The sequence below is a fragment of the Silene latifolia genome, chromosome Y (assembly GCF_048544455.1).
Source record: "Silene latifolia isolate original U9 population chromosome Y, ASM4854445v1, whole genome shotgun sequence".
In the NCBI taxonomy this organism is placed as follows: Eukaryota; Viridiplantae; Streptophyta; class Magnoliopsida; order Caryophyllales; family Caryophyllaceae; genus Silene; species Silene latifolia.
The window spans coordinates 13430167-13438516 of record NC_133538.1 but is presented as its reverse complement, the minus strand read 5'-3'; the positions used below and the strand labels follow the sequence as shown (position 1 = coordinate 13438516).

The window sequence follows — 8350 nt, the reverse complement described above, 5'->3', positions numbered from 1 at the left end:
ACGCTTGCTTCGACTCGATAGACACGAGGCAGAATTCAAATGGTGGACTGAAGTTTTCAAAAATAGAGATTTTCAAAAAGATTCGTTGGTCTCTTTATGAACGGCTCCCGAATAATAGGGATCTTCAGAAGTCGATCAGTTGAAGAGTTGTCTTAAGTTTATTTTCAAAAGACGGTTTGATTTTGAGTCGGCTCTGAAAACAATGTACCGTTTCCAAAGACGTTTTTTCGAAATTCAAAATTGTATGTTTTGAAAATCAAGTTTGAAAAGGTCTCGGGGATGGTGTATGGTCCTCGGGATTTGAAAATGCTTTGAAAAAGGGGTGTGTGCCTTTCTCGGGTTTTGAATAGAGCCATTATGTCGGCGCGAGACGGGTTAAAATACGTGTCTTGACGTGGCGATTATAACGGCGTAAAAAGGTATTTTTGAAATGGTTGTAGAAACGGGTTAGAAAATTGTCATTACGATGGCCTAGAAAGGCATGCTTTTGAAATGGTTGTAAAAAACCGGGTTTGAAAATCATCATTACGACGGCCTAGAAAGGCGTGTTGAAATGGTTGTAGAAAACTGGGTTTAAAAATTGTCATTACGACTGTAACACTACGGATTTTTATAAGTTAAGTACTCGACCGAGTAGTGCCTACTCGGCCGAGTAATGTTAAAAGTGTATTCTGTTTGGCTTCTGCCGAGGAATACTCGGCCGAGTATGAGGAATACTCGACCGAGTAGAGGATACTCGGCCGAGTATGCTCTATACTCGACCGAGTACCCAGATCCGTCGAGTATTATTTCTGCAGTTTTATTTGGGAATGGTTAGGGCGTTATATATTACGATAAACAGTTTCTATTTACAATTTACAAAACCTAAAACATCCTACGACGCTCTAATCATCTCTGAATCTCTCCTTTGGGTGATCATAGCAATTGTATTCTTTCCTTTGATTCATCTTCGGTAAGTCCCCATCCTTATATTCAATGATTGATATTTAGGGTTTGTCTTTGATCATGAATTGGGGGAAATGGGGTTTTGCAGTTAGTGATTGGAATCATGTAATTGTTGTTGTAGGTGACGATGTGGTATTTGTTATGCATTTGTATGGTTGATTGCAGCGTAAGCGGATTGCGAAAAGGTAGGGTTTCTCCTACTCGATCGTTAATTAATTGAGATTGCATACGTTCATAATTGTTGTTATCTGGCGATCATCGGAGGATGGGTGTTGTGGAGACGGTGTTGGTGTGGTTGTGTTGTGACGGTTGTGGTGTTGTGACAGTTTGTGATCTTTTGTGTGTGTGTGATTGTGGTGGAGTCACTTGCGGGAGTGGCTTCACACCCTAGTTCGCCCTCCGTGGAACCCGTCACGGGAGGGGATGTGCACATTAAGGGACGGGGATTGTTAGTCGCTCATTGATGAGCTGGACTAGGTGGGGATGGGTGCGGTCACCCTTTGGCGGCGAGGATTACTGTTGCGATGGGTAATCTGGCGGGCTACACACTTCGGTGTGTAGTCGATTCTTGTGTGAGATCGATGATCGGTTTGGTGGTATTGTTTGTTGTCTTAGATTGATTGAGTAGTCTTGACCCGTTGTTGTTGTTTTGTAAAACCCGCGGTGATCCATTCGGGGATGGTGAGCAGATTTGACAGGTATTGCTTTTGGTGAGCTTGGGCGGTCATGGGGAAGTCATCATCACCAGTTGTAGTATCACAGTCACGAGTCTTAGCTATGATTTTGTAGTTGTCCTCAGTTGTATTCACTTTATTGGTTTTGGTTTGGATTTGAATTGTTGTAAACATTAATACTTTACAGTACTTCTAATAAATGTGTTTAGGACGGACGCTTTTGATATATACTAACCTCGGGCAACCGAGATGGTATGACCTTTCATGCTTGGGTAGTCCTGGTAAGGTACCTTGGTATGAGGGGGTGTTACAAAGTGGTATCAGAGCCGACGATTCCGGCACCTAAAACTAATGAACTCAATGAATTTAGGGAGTCTAAATAAAATGAACCCGGGGAGAGTTGTTTGGAGCTACCGCAAAGACTTGGGAGACGTCCGAAGTCGCATTAAGGCCCTTACGATCTCAAGCCGGTCACATGGGGGAAAACTGTTATATGTTTGAGTTATGTGTGTTTGATATCTATAGTTTGAATCTTGTGCATGGTTGGATTAAATGATGAAATAAGTGGAATGTGATAGTTGTTGAAAGATGTATCGACGATTTGTTGATGTTGAAACTTTGAGCATGGAATATGTTGGCATGTTAAGTGTTGGAACATGGTAAAATATGAAAGGTGAATTGTGAATTTGTATACGATATATCTTGAACATGAAATATGTTGAGCATGTTACCTGTTTAATACGTGGCTTTCAAAAGGGTAGTGGTACATGTGTATATGATCATGATAATGATAGTGTTTTATTTGTTGGTATAAGCATGTGATTAAGGTCAAGCGTCTATATACCTAAATGTCGTGTTTAATTTTCATGTGAGAATGATAAAAGTTCATCCATGTACTGGTATTTAGAAGTATTAAGTTGTTTTTGTTGCCTTATGCATGTTCAAGTTGTTTTGGCATTAGAAAGCTTGATTTATCTGAATACCGATTACGGAAGGGTTGTCTTAAAACTGTTATAAGTCAAGTTCGAGAAATGATATTGCTGTGATTCCAAGTTGAGGTGATAGCTTGTCCTCTTACGATTCTAACGATAGGTCACACGCCCAGAATGACCAAGTAACGAGTGAGATATGACTGTTTTACGAAAACTGGACGGTGTCTTGAGAAGCTGCGCCTATACTCGACCGAGTAGTCCCTACTCGGCCGAGTGTCTTTTATACTCGACCGAGTATTCCATATTCGGCCGAGTAATCTCTCCGTGATAATATCTTGTTTAGCGTGCCGGAGTCGTGGACTCGGCCGAGTAGTCTTATACTCGACCGAGTAAGGTCTACTCGGCCGAGTATTCCCAATACTCGACCGAGTAATCCTTCTGCGGCAATTGAGTTTATGCAGAGTCGAAAACTCGACCTAGTAATATAGTTACTCGACCGAGTACCTTGTACTCGACCTAGTATGTTATGTACTCGACCGAGTACCTCGTTGAGCGGCCACTTTGAGTCGGTGGCTATGTTCTTACTTTTGTTTTGAGTCGGTGGCTATGTTTTTACTCTTGTTTTGAGCCGGTGGCTATGTTTTTCATTGTTTTGAGTCGTAGGGTATATACACATGTATGTTTTGAGTCTTAACGCATTCTTTTATATGTGAGACGGTCTTGATACGTAAGTTACCGGAAGGTATGACATGGAGAATGATGGCTTATGAGGGACATGTGTTGGGTAAGGAAGACATGTGTTAATGTGGTTGTGAAGGATAGTGGAAAAAGAAAAGGGAAGAATGATGAGCTAATCGAGGTAAAGAGCATGTTTTGTGAGATACGATGAGTGATATAGTCGTGTATTGAGTAGTATAAAAGTAAGTGTGACATTTCGGGATGTGTAAGGACTTATAGAGGGAGACGGTTAGCATTGTGTTGCTTAAGGATATATGTAATGAAAGGTTGCTTTAGAGGGATGGAGAAGAGGGGTATATAGTGAACTTAGATAAAGTTATGTCGCGACGTGGATTTGTAGATAGTGACCAAGTTTGGGAATTTGGAATTTTCACGATGTGAGCCTAGTGAGTAATTCTTTGGGCAACTAACGGTATGAGATGAATTTTGGTTTCCTAGTGATGTAAAAAAGGAGATGCAATTGTTTGAACTTTAAACGTTGATTTTATGGATAGATTAGTGACAATTGGGAGTTATAGTATAATGAGAGAAGACCCATGGTAAGAAAGAGTGAGACGATATCGACATAAAATAATGGGATTTGAGTTTGGAGCAATGTGAAGGTAATTGGAGCACTAGAGAGTTAGATAGAAATAATGAAGAGTTGAATTATTAAGGGAGTTTGTCGAGGGTAAAAGAAAAGAATAAGGGGAGTAAAACTAGGAACATGTTCACCGAGGTTATGTGATATAAAAGTAAGGAATCGTAGAGATGTATGATACTATCATGAGGATTTGAGTTTACAGTTATATAGAAGTTCCAGGACAACATGATAATCATGAGTTTCGAGGAATTAAAGAAAGCAAAAGTTGGGTAAAGAATTTGCACGATATGAGATTTTGGTGGTGAGTCGGGTGACGATACAATTACGGATGGAATTGGAAATAGTGTTGAGGTAATTTTTGTTGATATATTTGATGTTTGTTGTTTGGGATGAGAACCAAAGGGAGGAAAAGGATTGTTATATTAAGAAGTGATAGTAAGAGAGTAGTCACATGAAAAATGTTGGTGTCATAGTATTGTCACTAGTGGTTGAGGATGATGTTATTTTGGGGAAGTTAGTTGTTCTAATGAGGTTGATTTTGTGAAGGTGATTAATGTTTGGTTATGAGGGAGTTTAAGGTATGGATATATGAGGTATTCGTTGGTAGTTGGGTACAGATGATATGGCTACGTTCAGGGTGGTGATAATTGTGTGTAAACGAAGATATGTTATGAAGGGCACCTGAGTTAAGTCTGGATAAGATATATTCATTGTCAAGTGGTAACTTACGTAATCAGGATTGACTAGTTGGATGTGATTATGGGTCTATGATGTGTATAAATGTTTGTGTGAGGTTCGAACCTCACGAGAAGCGGTAGGGTGTGATAGTCTTTAAGTTGTTATATGAATGGTTGTGATAGATGTTGGGTACGACAATCTAATGGAATGAGGTTCAAAAGGTAATAATTCGGTTGATCTGGCATGGATAGTTAAAATTGTATGTGTATTGATGATACATGTTTATTACGTGAAAAGGTATGGATGATAGGCATGAGATTCTTGTATGTTTATTCCGTATAATATGTTGTGTTATAATCTAGTAAAACGGTTTTGAAAGAGTTTTCTTGTTCGAAATGTCATCTTGAGTCGGTGTTTATGGGAATTATATGTGGGTGTGATGTTTATCGATGTGGGTGTTGTGCCTCGGGTGGTGATCCGGGCACGGTACTTTGTGTTGTGATGCGGGCATTTTCGCGGCGTGGTGCGGCTATTCGGGCGGTATTCTGGCGTCATCCGGTTGTGGTGGAGTATATGGGGCGTTACGATTTGAGTTTTGAAAGTACTGAGACCGGTTATGCATAGATTGTTGTTTTGTTTCTTTGTTGTTTCTTGTGAATTTCGGTTAGACATGTAGACCGTTGTTTTGTTTGTTGATGTTTCTTACGTTTGGTTTGGGAATGAGGGTAGAGTATGATATGAAAGAGAGTTGTATATGTTTTCGTTGTTATCATGGTATAGTGATATTGTGTTGATGGGACACAGTTGTGATAGGTTGTCACAAATAATTTTGATCTTGTTCTAGATGAGGCTTTGGTAGACATGGTAATGGCAAGTGATTCGTAGAACATATGTGGTAATGATCGATATATGCGGATGGTTCATAATCCTTTGTTGAGACAAAGTGAGTGTAGGGTGTTGGGTATTTAGGGTCGTGTTAAGTTATGTATGAGTCTTGCGGTAATGAAAGAAAGGAACTTGAGGATCTAGTGTGAGTGTACGTAACAAGTGTGGATCGTGAATTATGCTTTTGGCGATAAGAGTTTTATATAGTTTATATAGAGAGGTATGTCGTGTTGCGGTAATGTGGAAGAGTTAGAGTGTTTGTTATGATCAGGATTGTGTGACATTGGTTAGATGGAGTGCAGAATGAGTTGAGGTATGAGAACTGTTTAAGTAAGAGAGCCTTGGATATAGTAAGTGTTAGATTATAAGTGGGTATCTTTCACATGTGGTGGTGATGAAAATAATGAGAGGTATAGCTAAAGATCTAGTATTAGTGAGTTACGAGGACGTAACATGTGTCTTAAGAGGAGTAGGATGCGGCAAAGAGCGTTTGAGGGTTGTGCATGTCGTAATATTATTGGACGTAGAGTGTTGGTGTAGCATAAGGAATGGATGGGTACATATAGTGGTTGATAGTGTTAAAAGGCCATGGCTATGCTTGTAGTAGTTCGATGTTTAGGAGTGTGAGAATTTTTGATAGTGTTGAGAAAAGTGGATGATGATATTTATGAGTTCGAGAGTTTTGGCATCTGGATGATGATGTTGATGAGTGTGAGTAAACTTCGAGGACGAAGTTCCTTTTAAGAGTGGTAGAATGTAACATTCCGTTTTGATGATTGATCTTCTTTTGTGGATTGAGTGCTATTGAGTGTTATGGAAGTAATACAAGGTTGGCAACATTATATTGTGGTTATTGGGTAATGTTATGGAGTCAGTATTGAGAGCCTATGCTATAGTTGAGACGATATCGTGAGCCATGTTGTGGAAGGAAGAGTGGTTTGTGGAGTTGGTGTTAAGTGTCCATGTTTTATAGGTTGGGTTGGAACTTCGCGGTCGTGTTTCGTTTTGTTTGTTGTTTTGCTTTGAGTCGGGATAATGATTTTGTGGTGACTTGTATAGTTCCTTGGTGTTGTTATATGTGGTTGGTATATTCTTGTGGCGTAGTGTTGTGCTTTGTTTTATAGTAGAGTGTGAACTTCGGGACGAAGTTCTTTTTAAGGGGGAAAGATTGTAACACTACGGATTTTTATAAGTTAAGTACTCGACCGAGTAGTGCCTACTCGGCCGAGTAATGTTAAAAGTGTATTCTGTTTGGCCACGAGGAATACTCGGCGAGTATGAGGAATACTCGACCGAGTAGAGGATACTCGGCCGAGTATGCTCTATACTCGACCGAGTACCCGGTCCGTCGAGTATTATTTCTGCAGTTTTATTTGGGAATGGTTAGGGCGTTATATATTACGATAAACAGTTTCTATTTACAATTTACAAAACCTAAAACATCCTACGACGCTCTAATCATCTCTGAATCTCTCCTTTGGGTGATCATAGCAATTGTATTCTTTCCTTTGATTCATCTTCGGTAAGTCCCCATCCTTATATTCAATGATTGATATTTAGGGTTTGTCTTTGATCATGAATTGGGGGAAATGGGGTTTTGCGATTAGTGATTGGAATCATGTAATTGTTGTTGTAGGTGACGATGTGGTATTTGTTATGCATTTGTATGGTTGATTGCAGCGTAAGCGGATTGCGAAAAGGTAGGGTTTCTCCTACTCGATCTGTTAATTGATTGAGATTGCATACGTTCATAATTGTTGTTATCTGCTGATCATCGGAGGATGGGTGTTGTGGAGACGGTGTTGGTGTGGTTGTGTTGTGACGGTTGTGGTGTTGTGACAATTGTGATGATCTTTGTGTGTGTGTGATTGTGGTGGAGTCACTTGCGGGAGTGGCTTCACACCCTAGTTCGCCCTCCGTGGAACCCGTCACGGGAGGGGATGTGCACATTAAGGGACGGGGATTGTTAGTCGCTCATTGATGAGTTGGACTAGGTGGGGATGGGCTGCGGTCACCCATGGCGGCGAGGATTACCTGTTGCGATGGGTAATCTGGCGGGGCTACACACTTCGGTGTGTAGTCGATTCTTGTGTGAGATCGATGATCATTTGGTGGTATTGTTTGTTGTCTTAGATTGATTGAGTATGCGACCCCGTTGTTGTTGTTTTGTAAAACTGCGGTGATCCATTCGGGGATGGTGAGCAGATTTGAGTATTGCTTTTGGTGAGCTTGGGCGGTCATGGGAAGTCATCATCACCGGTTGTAGTATCACGATCCACGAGTCTTAGCTATGATTTTGTAGTTGTCCTCAGTTGTATTCACTTTATTGGTTTTGGTTTGGATTTGAATTGTTGTAAACATTAATACTTTACAGTACTTCTAATAAATGTGTTTAGGACGGACGCTTTTGATCTATACTAACCTCGGGCAACCGAGATGGTAACAGCCTTTCATGCTTGGGTAGTCCTGGTAAGGTACCTTGGTATGAGGGGGTGTTACAACGACGGCCTAGAAAGGCGTGTTTTTTAAAATGCAATGGTCGACGAAAGACCGAGGTTTGAAACGGCCATTATAACGGCGCAAAAAGGTGTTTTGAAAGTTTGAAATGACACGGAAGGACTTATGATCACATAACACATAAGCACTCGCAGTTTCATCATATTATGCATAATGCTGACACGGGTTTTGGCTTAAAAGGGTGGGTTGCAAACCAAGCAATCAAACCCCGATTTTCGAGAGGGATACCAATCCAAACAAAATATGTAAGGAGGGTGCCCTAGCCTCGTGCTCGAAGGTGATGAAAGCTCTTTGACGACACAGAAATGTGTAACGTCAACGGTATGCTTGACCCAATCGGGATTCAAAACACGGGGATGAGAAAACTCACGCCGACGAGACGAGCCAATTGGTCGAAA

The 8350-nt window shown here is 40.7% G+C and overlaps 1 long non-coding RNA gene across 1 annotated transcript; it reads left to right on the top strand.

Annotated features, from left to right (window-relative positions):
- Positions 1–792: 792 nt before the first annotated feature.
- Positions 793–1834, top strand: LOC141633617 (uncharacterized). Its single transcript, XR_012538400.1, has 2 exons — positions 793–1130; positions 1635–1834. It is a non-coding gene; the product is annotated as an uncharacterized LOC141633617 (long non-coding RNA).
- Positions 1835–8350: the final 6516 nt, after the last annotated feature.